Genomic DNA, 22149 nt, shown 5'->3' with positions numbered 1-22149 from the left:
GAGCTGGCAGACCACGTCCGGTACTACCACTGCCCACACTGGGCCACAATCATTGGTCCCCATTCAGCTTGGTAAGTGGTCCTTGCTGCAGAATATAAGTACCTGTGATCTCATGTCCTGCTTGTGGGCTTCCTCATAAGCATCTGGCTAGCCAGTGTGGAAATTCTGGACCAGTAGGTGGATCTTTGGTATGATCCAGCTGGGCTCTGCTTATGTTAGTTCTAAATCAGGCCATATAATTGTGCTTGGAACCTGTTGTTTGCACATGACATTCAAAGTCAGCTACTTCAAGGGATCCCTCAAAAGCCTCAAGAGTTAACTGGCTTTTTCAAGTTCCTTGTCTGATATTTCCCACAAAATGTTCAGTGGATGTATGCTGGTCCAATCTGCCTTTCTCTGTGGGGTGGGGTGTTCTGATTGCTTCTCCTTCTTTTGTGGGGATTGCATTGAGCAATCACACCTAAGTCCTCCTCCTCACTACTTATTGCATTTGGCCTTTCCTGACCAGACACTGCGCTTGTTGACTATGCTGCATGACATTCCCAAGAATGAGGTCAGGGGTTCACAGCAACCTCCCTTTTAGTGTCTCATCTGTAACTCTGAAAACAATTTTATCGCTTATCATCTTGCTCATCAGGGAACTGAACTCACAGCTATTTGCGTTTATGTTTTCTTCAATAAAAGGTTGCTCCATGTTATGTCTCTCTGAGACATTTGATATATAGCAGAATGTGTATTTCTCAAACATGGGCTTTATGTGGGCAACTGTCCTCACCGATATCCTCATCATTATTAGAAGTAAAAAGTTTAATCACACCTAGGACAACTTGGACCCAATAGTGTCATATTGCCATTTGTGTCTTCTTGTGCTTTTGTTCTGTTTCTGTTTCTTCCAATGAGTTCAAACTTTTTCCTTTATGCTTCATTGCAATTTTTCCATGATGGGTGATTTTGCAAACTTAATGTGAAAGATCATGGAGCAAGTGGTACAGCATGTAAAAGCTTGCAAGGTTACATCTAACTATGTCTAAGGGATGAATGATAATAGTCCTGTAGAGATCTTTCACATCAGAGCACCTTACTGCCCTGCCCTGCAAGATATGGGGACTATGCCTAAATTCTAGTAAACATCTGTATGGGCCAGACCACCTTAGACTGCAGCAACAGGCTTGTGACTAAGAGAGGGTTGAAGATGTATGTGCTCCCTAGCACCTGAGTTCATCTCTTTGAGGAGTAACTTCTGGCCTTACTGCAGGGCTGGAGTGGCTAGAATTGGACTGGAACAAGTCGCAGGTTAGTCACTGATTACCCAAGGGTATCCTGAACTAAGTGGAAGCACGCTTGAATCAGCAAACCCCTTTAGTATTTTATATGGGGAGAAGGGTGGGCAACTGCTGTGTCCATGCCAGGATGGGACTACCTGTACAAACTGGATAGAGTGAGTGGCACATTCTGTTCCTATGATCACTCACACAGATGCTTGGGTTCAATACATACCTGCAAAGGTGAAAGAACCTGCATGTTGTTGAATGGGAAGGACCAGAAAAGTCACACTGAACTCCCGGTAGAAATGTGTTGTAAAAAAGAGGGTGCCCTGACAACTGTCATTTTCAATACCCCTACTATATGTAGGCTATAGAAGCTGTGATATATTGCTGAGGGGGGCAGGAAAAGAGAAGAGGAAGGCAAGTCTTCAACCACCAGTTATGTCTATGTCTCATCCAGAAAGTATAGCCAGAGACATTTTGGCAAATTTAAAAAATCCACCCAGACAGAAATTTTACCCCTGAAAAAGAGGATGTGTCTTGGAAAAAGAGGACACATCAGAACCCTACATGTAAAATAAAGAGATAGATAAAAATTCAAAATTGCATGGGATACTGGCTGTGTCAACATGTTTTTTAATGTAATAAATGTTGCTGATGGATATTAAATTTGCACCTCTGACATCAATATCTTCAAAGTTTCCTTCATTAGCCAATCAGCTGCCTCTACAAACTTCAGTCCCTACTGTGACATCACAGTATATCAGCTAATCAGTTTTGGATTTAGGAGTAGGCAACTGAGGTGGCCACCTGGGATTTCAGGCTTATGGGAGGCATGCTTTTTGTGCACCAGGCTCAGAGTGCAGTTGTCACAAGCTCTCTGCTCAACTGTCAGTTGAAACAAATAGCACAAACAGGACATCTTTGCTTGTAAATGGAGCTCAGTAGCAAAGCCCATACTTTGCATGCAAAGCATCCCTTGATCGAGTCCCTGAATCTTCAGGTAGTGCTTGGGAACACTGCTACCTAGAAGCCTGGAGAGAGACTCTGCTGGCCAGTACTGAATGGATGATGGATGAGCAAGGATGATTGGTCTGACTTAGAATAAGACAACTTCCTATGCTCTGGCACTGGCCTGTGTTGTGCATGAGCCTATAAGTTGTGGGAGGTTTTGCAACCTCTCACTCAACAGAACTAAAAAAATGTCTACAAATTGTGTGTCAAAGTTGTGAACGGGACCACTTGTCCAAAATGTCCAAAAACTGAACATAAGAGGCGTAACATGGAAAATGCTTCCCAGCTGGGGTGCCATTTTGATCTAGAGCTGGCACTGCAGCTTACAGTTTCATCCTGACAGTTAGGAAGGATAAAGGACCGCAGGAAGAAAGAGGCGAGAGGACAAGGGAAAGCTTTTATGAGAGAATCAAATCCAGCCATCGTATTGGCAGGCCCTTAGCTTGTAACAATAAAAGTAAATATCACTATAAAGGTAAGTTATGAATTCACTTGAGAACGATCTTTGGTATGACAGCCCTGTGGAAGATAAACACCCCAATACATAACAACATCATGGCAAGCGGAACACTGAACAAATTAGTCAATTATTTTGCTGGATTATTCTGCTGCGACCTGGCAACAAAGGAAAATATATTCAAAGGGCTAGTGTTTACAAGCTTGACAAATATTCCCAAACCTCTTTTGTTACTTTTCAGCACCAGTGAAAGTCAGGTTGTCAGATAAGGGGGGTGGGGGAGAGCAGACAATAAAGCAGCTCCCCCGCCCCACTTTTTGTCACATTAATCGAGGACAGCCTTCCCCAACCTGGTGCCCTCCAGATGTTTTGAACTACAACTCCCATCATCCTTGATGAAGCTGGTTGGGGCTAATCACTGCTGGTGCTGGCCACCCTTAAAATTCAATTAAGAGGCCAGAAATTTGCCTCCAGTTCATCAGTAGCTGATCTGAAGGAGCCATCATCTTACCTGACACATTCACCTGCCAGCTGGCATTCAGCAATAGAAAGGTTTACTCTAGTTTTACCCTGGAGAGAGGTGAGCTACAGCTTATTTTTGCAAATGGTCTGCAGACTTGCTGGGCTCTGTGTGGGATATTTTACCACTTTAACAGTCAGTTTCCAGCACCGCTTCATGTCTGGGCTTTCATGTTATTCCTGTGCCGGACACATTTCTATAAAATACCTAGAATCAGCCTCTTTTTCTGGTCAGGAATAATGGCCTGAGTGGTGGAGAGGAGCCACAGAGCTATTTTCCTAACATCAGCATCATTGTTTATTACCTGGATGAGGTTTGGCTGGGCAGGGGGCAGGGCTGTGCAGGTGCACTGGAAGGAGCACCAAATTGGATCCGTTGATGTGCCTCCATGTCACTTCCCTTGTAGCTACACTTCCATGTCCCAGGTTCTGTCCAGGTAAGAAGTATTGATGCTGTTGTAGAGAGGATGACTTTCTCTCACCACACAGGCCACTCCTTGCTGTCCTGCCAGCAGGTGAAAACTTTATTGTTCCAACAGGCTTTTGGGGAACTGTCACTTTTTAAGGAATGGACTGGGGCTGTGATGTTTTTATTGCAATGCTCTCTCTATAATTTTTATATACAGTGCTTTTTTATTTTAAAAAAATGTTTAGGGGTACTCTCATTTTGACTCAAGAAAACCATCATTTTATAGTTCAAATCAGAAAAAATAAACACAGTAAATACAATGAAACTGACCAATCGCTGTGTTAGATTTCAACTCCTACTTCACACATTAAATGCTTACTTCTGCCTGAGACTCAGGAAAGAGGCCTCCATTGGGGGTAGCAATGGAACTGACGATTCACCGTGCTAGCGAAGAAACTCATTTTAAAAATGTTTTTAGTTTCTTTTCTCATTAGATTCACAAAATGTTTAGGGGTATGCGACCCCCTAAAAAAAAAGAGCACTGTTTATATATACAGTGGTACCTCTGGTTACACATGCTTCTGGTTATGAACTCTGCTAACCCAGAAATAGTTGCTCCCAGTTGTGAACTTTGCCCTGGGATGCGAGTGGAAGTCATGTGCCAGTGGCGCATGCGCAGCAGGAAACACCATTAGCGAAAGCATGCCTCAGGATAAGAACGGTTTCAACTTAAGAACGGACCTCCAGAACAAATTAATTTCGTAACCAGAGGTACCACTGTAATAGTTTTTAATTATTGCATTTTCAGTTTTAGCTGTAAGCTGCCTTGAGTCCCTGTCAGGAAAAAAGGCAGGATATGAATAGATATAATAAGAAGAAATTAATAAGTAATAAATAAATAATACTACTGCTTGTTGTACTATGTTTATCCATGCTTTTGGCATATTTGTGGAAATACATACGCTGCCTTTGTTTTGGATTATGTAGAGGCAGCAGTACCAGCAACTGCATGACAAGTACATACCCCGCTCATTCTACTTCAAGCACCAGGGGTCAGCTTTCACATCATTTTTTTGAATCTTTTAGGTGATTTAAAAAATGACCGTAATCAACAATGCATATGTGAAAATGTTAAATAACTTGGAGTGTGGAACAGCAATCAATCAATCAATAATTTAACACACACAAATCAATAATTTAACACAAACCTTTCAAGTCTGCAAAACATTTTTTATATATATAGCAAGAAAAGTGGGGGAAGCAAACAAACAGAAAAAACAAACAAGCATAGAATCACTTTTTAAGGAATAAACACCAAATCATGTTATGGTCTGGTATCACAATAACTACCATTTCACATATAAGTATATTGAAAACATTACTTTGCACCAGCATTTATGTGCACACATAATGTCTGAAATCCAGTGTTATCTATTTACCAGTCTGCATCTGTACTGGAACTATTTTTAAAGTGCTTTCACATATAGAATGGCTTTAAAATGTTGGTTTTGTTTTTATATATTAAATTGTTTTTAATTCTTTTAACACTTCTTTGGTTTATGACTAATTGTTTCATTTCCTTTAATAAATGTATATTTTATTGGTGTGAACTACTATGACAGCTTATGGTAATGGGTGGTCAGAAATCTAATAAATAATGTCAGTTTGCCAGTGGAACAGTTTACCACTTGCACAACAGAATTTCCTTTATTTTGTGTCCCTTACTTCTGTGTGTCCCCCTCCAATCAGCTCTAGATGAGTATGACTTAGCTGGATATCACTCTTAGGCTGAAAACTGCAACCCCATTATTTCAGGGGTGCATACATGCAGCAAATTCCATAGGTCACCAAATAATGAAGAGTGCAGTGTATTTTTTATTGTCCACCACACTACTTCTAACATAGAATGAACAGCTTTAGATCATTTTTACTTTATATACACTTGTACTTCTGTTTTTCTTCTTCCCTGGATGTGAATAACCCAGAGGCTTTGGGGATGGGGGGGGGCAGTATAAGCACTGCTTATCACAGCACTTAGAAGGTACCAGTATAAAAATTACTATTCTTTAACAATAATAATATGATTTTTCTTCTAGTAAGTGCACACTGAATATGTTTCCTGAACAGATTAATAACTCAAATTTGTAGATCTTTCCTTCCTATTCATAGGACTTAATATTCCATCACAAATGATTATTGGTACCATCATGTTACCATCTCAAGCAAAAAATATTTTCCTAGCTTAGGTATTAGTTCAGGTGATAAAACACCCCTCTCTTCATAGTCATTTAATTTCTCTTTTCTGTGAATTTAAACCATAGTTGAAATTTCACTCACACTGAAATATGTGGGCAGAGGGTGGGGGGAGGGGAGAACTCTTGATGGCTTCTGATTTGTAAAGATTTAATCTGACAAACTTTAATACCACAAAACCCCACAAACTCTCTGACGGTAAAGAAATCTGTAACCTGGGTGGGGTGGAAAATGAATATCTCTATTTCTAATGCACGGTTTCCTAATGGTCATGGTCGTATACTGAATAAAAATAGCAAATGTGGGCCAAAGCTCAGTCCTCAAATTTGAATGGTGCATTCGTTCTCCACAAAAATGGAAAATGAGTTTCTGCTGCTTTGAGGGAAGAGGAAAATTTCTGTGAAATGTGCAGGGCGGGGTGCTGTCCTTACACGAAGAAAAGCTTCCCTTATTGCTGATAGTGAATGGGGATTTTCCAGTCCAATAATATTGTTTATTTCTGTTGCACACTCTTACACTGACATTTTATATGCTGACATTTTACAGTCATATTTACTGGCAATGCTGATTTATATATATTAAATCTATGAATAATATATTATAAATACTATAGATTATATAGATTATTATTTATATATAAAATATGTTAAAATAGCCTTTTCAGCCTGTTTCCATAATCCTCCTTCTATCTTAAATAAAAGGAGGAAAAATGAGATCCTACCACCATGTACATCTTTTTCTTACTCTTGAAACAGCCTCCTTCTCTGGTATTCTGAACTTCATCTTGAAAGTGAGTCCCTTTTTATAGCACTATGAACTAAGCCCTTAATTCATACTAAAAGTGAACCCTTTGAAATCCACGAACTTAAATTATATCTCCTTATTTCAATGGGACTACACTGAGTGATCTGGGAAGGGATGTGAAATTTTCACCAACCCATGTCTGTCAAGCCACAAGCTGGTATGTGTGATTGGCTGCAGATGAGATCACTTGCTTCTCTCAAGCACCAAGTTCTGAAATGCTTTATGGTAATTTCTTCCTAACCTGCACTGGGAGGCATAAAGCTCTTGACCACAGTAAACAGTTTCTCCCTCCATGTACATGGTGCCCTGCCAAGTTGTGATTGTTGGTTTCTATTTCCCTCACTGAGCAGCAAATGCATGTCACAAGACATTGTTTACATTCCACAGTTCAAGTTATTGTTGGATTCCCACGGGAATGGGAGACTGGATGTGACGTACACTGGTTTCCTGTTTTTCAGTGTTCTGTTGTTTCTTTGTTGGAGAGGGAGTTACTTCTCTGCTCTCACAGAGGCAAGATGTACGTTTGTGTGTTCTCGGTATAGATGAGAAATAAAACAATTAGCATGTAGCACGATACCTGCTTATCTTTTCGTTGTGGACTACGAGATTACACTCTGCTTGTATCAGCTCCAGATGGGCCGGAGCTGATCAAAATCACACAGTGATATCAATTAATACATTTAGTTGTTTTTGATCTCATATATCTTAGAGAAGTTGCTGTGATCACATCTTGCTGTCCTTACCCTGGGAAGGGTAGCTGATGCCGTTGGAGACAGAATCGGGATTCACGATGACATGAGCAGATTGGAGAACTGGGCCAAAACTGACAAAATAAATTTCAATGGGGCAAATGTAAGGTTTTGAACTTAGGCAGGAAGAACCAGCTGCACAAATATAAGATGGGAAACACCTGCCATGTGAAAAGAATATTCAGGTCTTAGTACACTGCAAGCTTAATATGAGTCAACAGTGTGATGCAGCAGCAGCAGCAGCAAAAAGAAAAAGTTATTGTAAGGATATTCTGTTGTAAGATATTCTTCACCCACTCAAGTGAAAGGGAATGCAAATGAGGATGCCAGAAATTAACATCCACCAGCTTCAGAATGGTAAATCTCCTAGTGCTCCAGCAGTTCTTGTTATGATAAAACACATCTTAAATCTGTAAGCATGATTTTCAGTAAACTGGCAACCCTAATAAGCAGAAACTTGGGACCAACTTATGTATATGGCAACCTAGTTAGTTTCCGTTAGGGACATTTATGTGCATTATATTTTCATATTTATTGCTTTAAAAACCTGTATCAAACCTCTTTATTCTAGCCTATTCTTTTATTTGCAGAAGTTAAGTAAACTGCACTTTTAACCTACTTGGACTGAAAACCTAAATTGTGAGCTTTGAAAAGAAATAGTTCCAGCCTTAGTGACTGCATAGCAACCAGAATAGAAGTTACATTTGTGTGTTGTCTGTGTGTGAATGGGTTTTGCTTAGAAGAAGGTTGAAGACAGGCATGGCCAGGGATATGTCCACTAAGCTGGGCCTGTGATGTAGGCACTCTGGACTTTTTGTTACTTCCCATGCATGTGAAGAGAACAAAACTGAGACATTCAAACCTGGATCTTGGCACAGAAGAATGCGTTTTTCACAAGCCATTTGGATTTCTGGATTCTAAGAAAAGAACTTTTGGCCATTGAGACATGTGACTATAAAAACAGATCGTTCTCAATGGTGAATCGGGCAAGAACCAATTCACAAAGGGATTACAAATTCAGAGAATACTGCCCAGCAGAGATTTCAGAAGCCAGCGTGTGACCATGGTACCTTTTCCTTCTGCCTTCTTATTTTTCCTTTTTTAAATGAGGCTGCCTTTCCAGGATACTCTCTCTCTCTCTCTCTCTCTCTCTCTCTCTCTCTCTCTCTGTGTGTCCGTGTGTGTCTGTGTCCCACTCCTTGGCTTGAGCAGGGATTGGTTTGGTTAGTGTGCTAGTAGGATAATTCCTTTATTCCAAACTTTATGCCACCTTTACAGGGCTTTTCTTTTCACAAGGAATATAAAGGTCCCAAGCTGTCTAATATTGATTTTAGGCAATAAAAGCTTTGAATTCTAATTATTCCCTTGTACCACCCTAGTATCCTTGCATTTCCTCTTGCAAAGAAATATTGCCAAATTGCGTCTCAGCTGGCACAAGCAAGGCTGTTGTTTAAAGTTCACTATCCAGTTCCATGCCCAAATTGGGCTATGGAATGCTCCCCTCCCATATTTCTCTAAAGTGATCTGACAATGAGGGTTTGGCTGGGAGACATCTCCCCCTCACTAAGCAGGTGCCCTTGAATGCTCACCAAAGAATCTCTCTCCCCTTTAATAATTTTTGAATGCAATTTTTGCTCATTAATTGATGGATAATCTTAAAAACAAAAATAAAACTAGGAGAAATTTTCAGCACAACACTAGTTTCTACACATCACCAGAGATTCATTGGCCAAAATATTTACCCTGTGTGTCCATATAAAAATGGCTACCTGTCAAGTTCTCCACTTGAAGTAATATGTTACAATTTGTTCTTAGAACACACTTCAGTTGACTCACCCTTGATTACAATGTTGAGACAATGGAGGATTTAGCTGCTTATTCAAACGATAACACCTGTTGAGAAATAGCATTTCTATATCCCATAGCACTATATCAAAATCTATATTGTGTCAGATACATTTACTCACTTTTAGGAGCTTCACCAAAGTTCATCTCAGGCTGAAAGCAATATTACTGAAGTAAGGACACAAAAATTGTTGTAAAGCTTTGTTCTAATTGCCTTAAATTTACATTATACAGTTTCCGAACACTCATACAAACTGTTCTTCTCAGCAAAATATTGTTTATTTTCCCTAAGATGCCAGCCATGCAGAGATGACTCAAAATGTTCTAGAACAACCAAGGGGAAATAAAAAGAATAATGTTTCTTCACCTTTCTGCATCTCTTTCCGTCATCAGCACAAAGTCCCTTTCTCCCTAGTTTGTCTTTGAGGTATTTCTCTAAAAAACGTAAGCTTCACCCAATCATTTCATCCTGGGCTAAGAGTAGGGCAAATACATTCTGGGCCAGAAAATAAATGCTGCCCATTTAGAAATATGGTTACCCTTATACAATAAGGCTTATAGTGATGTTTGAATGATAAGTTTGTAAACTTAGCTGTATCCAACATTCAAGGATGTTTCAATATACCTGAACCTCCTCCCCAAATGTATTGCATTTGTTTACTTTAAGGAATAAGCCTAAAGAATCACAAAATGTAACATATGGAAATTGTGTAGAAAATACTATGAAAGCAAAAGAAAAAAAGTGGGGACCCTGTATTTACAATAACTGTAATCAAATTTATGATAATAGATTCCAAATACTCTTGTGCTCTTTGTTGCCCTGGAGCTATTAAAATGAATACATTCTTGGGGGAAATTCCTTCTCTACATATGATCTTATCTGTTCCTTTTGTACTAATGAGGTTTCATATTTCCATTGTATTTTGATGATATATTTGGCCCACAGCAAATGCTATTTCCTTTGAAATGTTTTCCATGTCAGAGATGACATGGAGTCTTCAAAATCCATCAGAAACAAACTAGGGTTAAATTGTAATCTCTTACATAGTTTCTTGAAGCAGCATAAATGTGCAATTCTAGAAAGGTCTGTATGGCCTACACCTTAGCTATACCTTTTGATTGTCATGCTATTTGTGCTTCATTTGAATAAAAACTCAGCTGCATTTGAAGTCCTGGCCTGCTTAATATTAGGGTAGGTAACTGTCTCTGTGTGTTCCAAGTTAGAGGATGGGTTTAAAATCTAAAGTCCTTTCTGATGGCATGGCTACCCTTTCAATGGCAGCTACCACCTAGGACTGATTCAAACATTCATTCATTCATTCATTCATTCATTCTCTCTCTCTCTCTCTCTTTCTCACACACACACACACACACACACACAAAACATCTCCTGACATTCACAAGCCTGATCCAGGTATTTGCAATTCTGATCCATGTGACTTTCAGATATGTTCACACATAATTCTGTTCCGTTCTATATCTGCATTAATCTATGGATTAAAAAAATCTGCATGAAAGTTTGCATTTAAATAGTGTTTATATAATTTGGGGTGTCTTTTCTTCCAAAGCACCTTTTTAAACATACCCATATGATTTTTCTGAGCTGAGAAATTCATTGGAATGATCATATAAGTGTCAAATCAGATGGATGGCTAATACAGTAATCCATACACTAGTCAGAGAGGTGTGGATCAGGTCATTTCATATAATAATTTTTTTTGCAAAGATTGAATTTCTCTAGTATCCCAAGTTTGAAACAGAGTGCCAGCTTCAATTTTGTTAAGGAGGACATACTTTCAGATAACTTGAGATGCGCATATAAGGATGAACTAAAGAATCCTCTTCATCAACGAGTACTGCAATAAAGTTAATATTTTCTAAGGCTGAACTGACATTGCACACAGCCTCCATCAATATTATATCCTGATGATTGAAAGATAATGGTAATGGCATGGTGAGCTTGCACCATTTTATCCTGTGAAGCAGCACGCTTCTTCAGAAGGTGGCAAGCTCTTTCAGCCATAAGCAAATGTGAAATGCATTGGAAAATAAAATTTAACTCCAATTCCCATCTTCAAATCCTTTGACTAATGGACACTGCTTTACTGAAATATGAGCAGCTATCATTTCTGATAATGACAGTAGAAGGAGTAAAATGAGACTTAAAATAGCAAAGCAACATGCATTACCACTTTCAGACAACGTACAACACTTTTGATTTTGATTTTTGATTTTGCTCTCTACCAAGTTAACCATCCAAATAAAAATGGATGTTTAATCCACACACACACACACACACACACCCCTGAGTTGCAAAATGCTGGAGTGGTTGCTGATTATAAAAGTCGCATGGACAATTTCCTACAGGCTTTTACATAAAACATTCTTACTGGTGGTGTCACAAATGATTTGTACATGCTGGAAAGACTAAAACAACCTATTTAAGTGTAATTCCAATCAATCAGTTCTGTAGATGGTTTCCTAGACACTTTCGATGAATCAGTTCTGCATACCGTGGGCTCATCTTGGAAATGTAAACATCTTTCTAAATTGTCCTGGTTGTAGACGGCAATAACAGAAGAGAGGGAAAACATTCATATGCTCCCTGTGGCAGATATTGAAGATTCTGAATTGGATCCTTAAACCTTAAAGAAACAATCTGTAGGAATGGTGAGATTGACCTTACATGCCAAAATCAAACACAGCAGTAATGGAGTAAAAATGCATAGGACCCACCTGAGAAGGACTCAAAAGTTTTCATTACATTTGTGCACATAAGAAATTATGTATTTATTCAGAAGAAAATAAATCAGTTTGTTTATTTGACTGCCAATAAATTGAGTTTGACACCTAGGTAATTTTGTCTGCCCCTTAAAAGCCATAGGGAACATTTGTCTTTATAAGAAAGCTGACCAACAATGAAACGACAGATTCCATGGGCAAAAATTATGGGTGTTCTAAAACAAAGATAAAGATAATGGATGTCGCCCAATAAACGTGTATGCCCCTACCCCACCATTCAGGAGGCCCTAACTATTGGGTGCTTCTGAATTTCTCTGACCACCTGGACAAGATTCTTCTGTGATACTGCTTTTCAGTTTGAAATGTTATTAATGTATATATTATCACTGAAAACTGCTTCAAAATGTCTTTTTAATGGTAAGCAGAATAACAATATTCTGAAATAAATAATAAAATAAAATGAGATAGCATAAGAAGAAAAAAACACTCTCAGATTACTCCAAATATTGACTCAACTGTCTCCTCCACTATTATCAAGGTGAAGTAAAATACCTTAAGTAGCAAACACACAACAATGAATTACTAAACAGGTGAATTCCTGCATGTTAAATGTCAAATGGAAAGTTAATACAGTTTGCTTACCTGGAAGATACCCCATTGAACACAGTAGAAATTACTTCTCATATATATGCATTGAAGAAGAATAAATGGAAACAATTATAAGAAAAGAGATTAAAATGCAAGAAATTGGACAGATTTGGGTAGAGAAACAGGTAAAGAAAAGGTGATCTATGCTGTTAAATATTCAATGCAATTAGTGTTGAACAGAAAATAATTTCATGCACTACTCTATACTTAATTTATCAATATGATCTCGTACAAGGTCAAATAACTGGCTGAAAGATTTTCCAGCCATTTATGTAAAGAATTCTAGCATTGAGTGGGATGCAGAATCAATAAGAAAGCAGCTAACATGCTGAATGGAAACAGTCATAGTTGTTTAATATGTGAATCAGGAATGTTGCAAGTCTTCAAAAGAAGGAGCTTGCAATACACTTTCCTCCAAGTGGGACATTAAACAGGAAGGATATATGATATGGCACCTCTCAGTTCACAAGCAATATGCCTTTCAATATCAATTGACAGAGGACAAGTGGAAGAGAGCTCAATTGGTTTTCAGGATGAGCTGGAGAAATCTTGTACAATAGGGTTGGGACAGTACGGGGGGTCAGATCTGAGGCAATGGCTTCACTTTGTCTCATTGATGGGCCACCCCTGCCTCCAGGTTAAGACTTCCAGGGACATTATGGGCCTCTCCATGAGCAATATGAGAATATTGTTGATCCTTAACTTTATGTTTTACATTATAAATTTCCATTAAAGTATGGAAGATTCTTTTCCAGTTTCTCAGCAGCTGGAATGCACTTGTATGTCCTATTATCTTAACGTCTTTTTGCATCTATGTGTTTGTAGTCTTTGCCTTTAAAGGAATTGACATTAATTATAAAGTGTAGAAGTAATTTAATATGTCACTGTAGAATTTTACAGCTTGAAACAGCTCATCCTTCAATAATTAAGTCAATAAAGTTAACTTAATTCAATTTAAACCGTGCTGTTTTTTTAGGCCTTGTGAAGTGATTACAATTAGTAATTCATAATTAGTATTTTATTGATGTCCATACACCGGATTGCCAGGGATCATCAAGATACAACGATGATTGGAGGTAATTTGATAAACATTCAGAACTGTTGCATTAATGACATGCCTCCCAATTATGTCTAAGTTAATGAATGCATTTAAATATTATGGAGATGGATTTAAAGGACAGCTCAACCTTAATTATTATACAGTTTTTCACTCTAACATTCTAATTAGAATTCTTCTGGTTATAACCCTTTTGTTTCTCCTTTTTTTAATAGAAAAAATGGAAATTCGGAAAAAGTCATAGGAATGATTATAAAGTTTGGGCAATTAAAAAAAAATCAACATATATCAATAAAAATAATTAGCCAGATTGGACAATGCCTGTCTCACAAATCAACCCATTGTATGAAGGGCAGTTCGTGCATAACCTGTTCTCTCTGTGCTTCCAGTTTGCAGGCTCTGCAATCCCTGCATATCCGTGCAGGTACAGAATGTCAAAAGATAGTCTGCAGACGTAATTCTGTTGCTGTTATCTGTTGATTATCGGTTCTTCAGTTGTGACGGTTGAACAGGGTCATTTTGACCCTGAACTATGGAAACACAGCTGCGTTCAGTTAAGAACAATAGTAGAAAACCAATATATCCGAACACTGGGGTATGCATTTTCAGTGTTGTCATGCAATGTGTGTGGCAGTCAAAAAGGTAATACTTGTTTAATCCACACTCAGGTGACTGACGAGTCCGTACAAGAGCTTACCAGGTGAGCTGGTACATTGTGTGGACAAGTGTTTTGCCTCTTTATTCTGGATGTGGGTGCCAACTATTACCTGAGATCATGTTGGAAGTCTCATGCAACATATGTGTCACCAGGAAACGAAAAAAGGATGATTGGTGACCACTTTGTTGTAATCTTTACAAGTAGGGAGAAATTTGGTTAGGTCCACATTTTAATATGAATCTACTTAGTTTATGCTTCCTGAAACTAAGTGTGCAAACTGAAATGCAGCTACTGTTTGAAATATGCAGTTTTTTTTATTATTTTTGCAATGTACTTTTTTTATTATTTTTGCAATGTTTTATTATTTTTGCAAAATGAATGCATATGTGTGTGGGGGGGGGGGGAATGCACACATCAGTGAAATTTTGGCAACAACTACATATTTTAAAATGTTGTTGTTGTTGTTACAATTAATTACCTACCCTATACCCTAAAGTCCCATGGCCAGTTACAACAATCAAACATAACAATTAAAACTCAGCATTAATATTAAAGCACAACATCACACAATATTAAGAACAATTTAAAACAGCTTAAAATTATCAGGAGAAAGTCACACTAAAATGCTGACAAATTATCACAAGGACTTAAAAAACAAAACAAAAAAAACACTGCTGCACACTGCAGAAATGTGGCAAATATATTATTGGGAAAATGAGGCACTGAGAGAAACCGAAGTTAACAGATTTGTCTGTCTATACTTTCAGAACCATCTGATATTGTATAGTGAGACTGAGTGACTGGCCTAGGGTCAGCTACACCCTGGCAGTGGTGACTTCCCAATTGGTAGCTTAGTCTGGTAGCCACTATGTTATAGTTCAAAAGAAAAAGTAACCCATGCTAGGACGGTACTATTTCTCACCCTTGCTATAGTGTGCCATGATCTGATTTTATTTGGGATTTTTGAAAAACAGAAACAGGGACATAGGAAGCTATCGTATACTGAGGCAGACTATTGGTTCATCTAACCTAGTACTGTCTGCACTGATTGGCAGCAGCTCCCCAGGATTTCAAAGGGGGTTCTCTTCCAGTGCTATCTGAAGATGCCATGGCTTGAACCTGGTACTTTCTGTATGGAAAGCAGATCCTCTGCCTCTCTGTTACTGCCCTTCCCACTGGGGAAGGGAAGCTAAGGAATGGTTCAACATTTGTCATAGTATTTAAAAAAGCCCCCCCCCCCAAAAAAAAACAACCAAGGAGGTAAAACTGAAAGATGCTCAGGAATAACTTTTCATCAATGGCCTTAGGCTACAGCTATAAACAGGGCAAGAGGAAGCCCCAGGTGGTCATCTATAAAACTGGAGTAGCCTTCTCTTGTACTTGCAAGCATCAAACTGTCAGTGCTGATAGTTAATAATAACTCTGCTGCTCAGCATGCAAAATGGGCAGGTGCGTGAAGGATGCCAGCCACTGTGAGGAATGATAAGATAAGAAATAAGTAGTCTGCTTGATATATCTATTAAGTTTCACGATTGCATGAATTTGCTCTGGAAATCACAGTTGAAGCCTCTTCCTTACAGTAAGCTCTGGTCTTCTCTATTTCAACTATATGGGTCTACAGAGTGCAGGACTAATGAGAGTGGGAAAGCCACCTGGGTATACCAAGTTCATGATTAAAAACGATAATTTGGGAACATCTGTCAGTTTAAGGAAGTTAAACATTCAAGCAGGTTAAAGAATGCTCTCTCCACTCCCTCTCTCACAAAATATCAACAAGCTTCTGGACTAACTGTAGTTGTTTTAGGTCACGTTGGATGAGGAAGACATGGGGGCGGGGGGTGGGGAGCCAACAAAATTACATTCTGATATTTCATTTGTTCAAATCTGATTAAAATGTAGTTTTTGTCTCAGAATCTTTTCAGGTAAACTGGTTGTTATTGCATTATTCAGTGTGTGTGTTGCTGCCCTCTTCTGGATGGTTTCAACTTTGTGTTCAAATCCACATAGCCCTGCTAACATCTCTTTGCTAACACAAAGCTGAACAGACTTCTGGAACAGATTCCTTTTGAGAACCAAGGTATGACTGTACAGGTATAAGCCGGAGGGGAAAATGTTTGGAGTGATTGAGGATTTGGGGGAAAGGTCAGTGGAAGATCTTGGGAGTGAAATGTACTAAAGGCTGTAGGGTGTATCTACAACAGAGCAGAGCCCAGATCCATTTCTGCCTTGAAACATTATGTGCCATAGACTGTTTCTTCCACCCAGCAAGGAAAGACAGTCTCTCCATTCCCATAAGTATCCAAAGCAAGCAACCATACGCGCAGACATAAAGTAACCTGCCAGCACATCACTTCTCCATGAGTAAACCCTGCATATCACTGTTCAAAGGGGCCAGGTTTAGGAGAGTTCTGTGTGGTTGTGATGATGGTGCTAGCAGCAGAAAGCAACATGAAGGTGCCTAGTCCCCTGTTTCACCTACCAAGAAAGGTGTGAGTGTACCCTCCTGTTGCAATGCCTTTGCAGCTTTGACTGTAGTTGAAAGCCAAAGTGTGCTAACAAGCTCCATGGGCAGCTTGTGTATCCATCTACTCCCTGTCGCTTCTGTACCTAACTTTACAGCTAGACTGTATACCATCAATAAATGACAGTATGGATACAAGTAATGTGTGTTGTTAGGGCTCTGTGTAATGGGGATAAAATGTATCATTTCAAAATCCTTCATCGTAGGGGTTTCTGCGACAGCTCAGCAAGCTAAAAGAATAAAAGCTAGGGGATGAAGATCCATGCCCCAAAAGGTGTAGTTACTGTATATTCCTAGTCTGTTACATCAGTAAGCAAACTCTACCGAGTAGGCTGGAGAAATGAACTTGAAAGAAAGTTGTTCCAAAGATTATATGTACCAGCAGAGAATCTGGAAAGCTTTACCATATGGAAAGATTAGAAGGGAAGGACTGATTTTGCAGAACATGTCGGCATTTTGATTCCAGATTCAAGAGGTGAGCAAGATAGTCACTTCTCTCTCTCTCTCTCTCTCTCTCTCTCTCTCTCTCTCTCTCTCTCTGACTTAGGTGAAGCAGAAATTCCACAGGTAATACTTTTATCAGCTTGGTAGGCAGAGATTCAACAGGCAATACTTTTCTCTGATATGTCGTGATAGGAAATGTTACACCACTTGAATTTCTTCCTGCCATGCAGTTTTGAATAGTGTAAGAGTCCAGAGAGAATCCATCTTCCTATATATCCATCCATCTAGCTGAACACAGAGAGAATTGGGGTTTGTCTGAACTATGCTGATATAGAATTATTTACTGGGCATGATACAGTATCACGAAGCTATATCCAATACGAAAACACTATTTCACGTGCCATCTAAACAAATGTGCACACTGACATAGTTGGGGGGGGTTATTAAAGAAACCTAAATTAATAAATTGAACTAATAAATTGAACTACTACTACTACTACTACTACTACTACTACTACTACGTAACTGAAGAACTTGAATTGATTTATGGTGTGTCTGAATTCCAGTTGGGAGAAGATGAGTGCTATTGTGACCATATTCTCCTTCTGAGCTGCCCATAGGGCATTTAGTTAGCCACTGTGAGAACAGAACGCTGGAGTAGATAGGCTTTGACGCTGACCCAGCAGGGCATTTATTATGTTCCGATACTCCTTTATTAAGCATGAATATATTTACATAATTTGTAGATACTTACGTATCTTCTTTAAACACTGAAGATAACACAAAATTTAATGAACAAAAACTCTCACATTCTTAAAAGTAAGGCTCCCTTGTAGAAAAACCTACAAAAAGTATTGACCATTCAAGTTTTCGCTAGCCTGCTACAGACTAGTATTCTGTGTCCCCTTTTACAACTGGCATGGAAATGCAGGGCACTAGCCTCTTAGGTAAAGGGACCCCTGACCATTAGGTCCAGTCGCGGACGACTCTGGGGTCGCGGCGCTCATCTCGCTTTATTGGCCAAGGGAGCCGGAGTACAGCTTCCGGGTCATGTGGCCAGCATGACTAAGCTGCTTCTGGCGAACCATAGCAGCGCGCGAAAACGCCGTTTACCTTCCCGCCGGAGCGGTACCTATTTATCTACTTGCACTTTGACGTGCTTTCGAACTGCTAGGTTGTCAGGAGCAGGGACCGAGCAACGGGAGCTCACCCCGTCGTGGGGATTCGAACTGCCGACCTTCTGATTGGCAAGTCCTAGGCTCTGTGGTTTAACCCACAGCGCCAAGTTAGAAAACAAAAATTAAAGCCTTCTACCCAGCACGTTGGTAAAGGAGAGGTGGTGAGACACTTACTTGCTTGTGCAGAATTCTTTGTTTACCAGGTAAGTTGGTAAATCAAGGCTGATGTATGAACTTTGATATTTTATTTTTTGTTTTCCTATTATAGCAAGGCACCAACTCTGAAACAGCTTGATTAAAATGTTTCTTTGTCAATAGCATTGGCTGCCACTAATTAATCAACTAAAGTTTTCCTTGATATAGCTAGTTCCCACAAGTAAACATTTTTTACAATGTATTTCTATTCTCAGTTCTGGGCTACCAATGCCATCTCTTAAATTCACGTAAATTCAAGTATATTCTTTCCATAGCAATGCTTAGCTTTCACTGTCAACATCCTGAGGTTGATCTCCCGGCAGGTAGCACTAGATCTGTCAAGAGATTTCAATCTCCCTCTGTCTCCCTGAACAAAATACGTACCAAGAGAGAAGCATGACTGTGACACTGTCAACACTTTCCCATTTATACCGTAGCTTTAAAAAAAAATTGCAGTCAATTTTCAAGGAGTTCAGCAAGTAAATGCTATTAAACTTCATTACATATCTGCTCTGGTCATTGCCTTCAAATCAAAACTTTATTCTTTGTTAGGGTACATTATCAGAAGATAGGCTTCTTGTCAGAAGATAGGCTTTGGAGTGATGAACATGTCTTCTCAACCAAACCTTTCACTGCTCTGAACTTCTGCTGGAAACCACAAATGTTTTTTTGGCTGCCAGAATACTCATTCCCACCACACTGTGCCAGAAGCAGCTGTTGTGTGGCCATGGCAGGGGCTGGACTCCTCCTCCCTCAGCTTCAGTGGAAAGGGAAAGGACTTTCTACTTCCTTTTGTTGCAGCAGCTGCCAAGGACACAACTTTGTTGCCAGTCATGGGAGCAGGAGGGGCCAGGGCCATGGAGCAGATGGGGGGGGGGCATTTCCCCCTTCTAGTCTGCTTTCTGACTATATAAAGTTGACTGCTCCTGGGCCTGGACCCTGGATTCCTCTCCCTCCCTCCCTCGGTTTCAGGGATTATGGTCTGCCTGGAGTTTAGGAGGCATTCTGTTGCCAGAGCTTGCTAATAGTTGCTGTATTTGGGGCCAGGGAGGAATTTTGCTTGCAGACCAATTGGGCCTGCCTGTGAGTTTTTGCCTTCCTCATAGCAATGGCCACTCCATGCCACTTCTTGGCATGGAGTTGGATCCTTAGTCCACACAGGTGCATAACACTCCATATAAAAAATGAAAGCCAGCTATTTGTGTCGTCTCTGTGCTTGTCAGTTAAACAAAAATAGTGTCTGTGGAGGGGAAGGGAGAATTAGAGAAGGACTCTGGTGTGTGGGGAGTTGTTTTCTGGTTGCAAATAACAGGTATAGGGTGATTCCAATTGGGATGGCAAAGAAGCTGAGGAGTTAAACCCTCGACTCCTCACATACTACGTTCCTGATCCAGGTTATTTCATGGCCCCTTCCCCAGCTTGCTTTCTCTTTTTTTAAGATTAAAATGGAGCATGTCAGGTCAAGATACATGATGAAATAATGTCTGATTTATATGTTTTAAAATATTGTGGTAAATTCTCTTGATTTTCTTATTTTATCTTTTTGTAAATTGCTTTGAGGGATTTTCCTTTTTACCATCAAATGGTGTATACATTTTATGAAATAAATACATAAAATAAAATATTCTGCCCTAACTCATCAGGCAGAATGCTGACATATGGGTTTTGCATGAAGGGTAGGCAGGACAATCCACAAGGAAGCAGTGGGGCAGGACAGAGGTGGAGCTGCCACCATACCTGCAGATCTGTTGTGCATTCCAGATGGGAAAGATCAGTGGGGCCAGCCTGAAGCAATAGTCACATTTAAAAGGAAGAATTGCTATTATTCTATCTTCCTTTATTTCTCTAGGCCCACTCTCACAAGTAAGGGGAATAAAACACTTTTGAATAAGCATTATACAATGTGTGAGAAGTTTCCTTAAATATATATATAAATGTGAGATGCTGGAGATATTTGAACTAAAGAACATGGATTACAGTATAAATTGGTCCATAGGAGGAGACCTTCAACCTTCAACTCCATGAAGCATTTCTTCAGGGCGATTGATTGATTGTTCTATCTCACATCTGACTCTTCTTTACTACATCATCTTGGGAGACTGCATTCTAGTCTAGATTTTAGTTTCTCAATCTGGAACTTGCCATTCAAGGCAGCACATTACAACTACTCTCCCAAAGGTCAAGGATCACTTAATTGGATTTCTGACAGTGATGTATGAAGACAGGCGAGCTCTTAGTAAAACAAGCTCTCTTCAGGTCCAGGACACACCAGCTTTGTAAACTTCATTGTCCCTGCCAGCTCAAGGGCTGAAGTTTTCATTTGTGACCAAAGCACTTGTAAGTAATACTGGTAGGCACTGAGCATCTTAGCCACAATCCAGAGAATATTCAGAATCCATGCATATAGGTACACAAATCTGGGATGGGTTGCTTATTGTGTAGCAACCCTCTACCGTAGGCTTCCTCAACCTTGGCCCTTCAGATGTTTTAAGACTACAATTCCCATCATCCCTGACCACTGGTCCTGATAGCTAGGGATCATGGGAGTTGTAGGCCAAAAGCATCTGGAGGGCCAAGGTTGAGGAAGCCTGCTCTACCGCATCTAATTTTGCAGAGAAAACAGGCTTTGAAATGCAAGCAAGTTTCTCAAACACAGTTTGAGTTATGATATAGGAGTTCAAGGAAAAGGAAAAGTAGTGGGTACAAAATGTGAGCCCATGAATTGTGAATCCTTTGCAAATTTCAAAGTATGTCTTTTTTCAAGAAAGAAGATAAAGTATGTTCTGTAGATGTCCAGGGATACTAGAAATAGGATGAAGTTATGTGTCACTCTCTCATCATTTTGACCCTGAAGTCCATGTTTTGGGGTTTATCCATAAAGTGGGTCATACTTTCCAAACATGTTAACTCCTCTTCTGCCACATTTTGTCCCACTATAACAAATGCTGCGTCCATCTTTTGACACAATGTGCTCCCTTTTATTTTCAGACGTGTGACATACTTTATGGATGGTCCCAAAGGGATTTGGGAATGCTTTCCCCATTAGGCAGCCATACTGGAACTATTTATTCTGTAAACAAATGTGGAGATGTCCAACTGCCTTGGAGGCAAGGCTAGTTCGCAACGCCCCATCTTACTGTCACTGCCTTTCAATCCAGCTCAGCTCCTGAGCAAAAGGAAATGCTTGTGGGTGAGAGTATGAGTGCGTAGCATGTTTTTGTGTGTGTGAGAGAGTGAGAGAGAGAAAATGCTGTGTCTGCATGTCTGGTGAATGTGCGTGCTGCCTGAATCCTGAATGCTTATGTGTGGCAAGCCTGTGTGTTTGTCATCTGTATGTATTCTATGCTCATGTGCTTGTAATGCCCAAAGCTGGCAAGTGGCCCTCAGAAGG

General features: G+C 39.6%; 1 long non-coding RNA gene across 1 annotated transcript in view; it reads left to right on the top strand.

Annotated features, from left to right (window-relative positions):
* The first annotated feature begins 7043 nt into the window (after positions 1-7043).
* LOC308476213 overlaps positions 7044-22149 on the top strand; it is a 57602-nt gene continuing 42496 nt past the window's right edge. The window contains exon 1 of the long non-coding RNA XR_013985804.1: positions 7044-7107. This is a non-coding gene — a long non-coding RNA (uncharacterized lncRNA). The remainder of the gene's footprint in view (positions 7108-22149) is intronic.

The sequence above is a fragment of the Podarcis pityusensis genome (assembly GCF_964106645.2).
Source record: "Podarcis pityusensis genome assembly, chromosome: 4".
Lineage (NCBI taxonomy): Eukaryota > Metazoa > Chordata > Lepidosauria > Squamata > Lacertidae > Podarcis > Podarcis pityusensis.
This window is presented reverse-complemented; position numbering and strand designations above follow the sequence as displayed.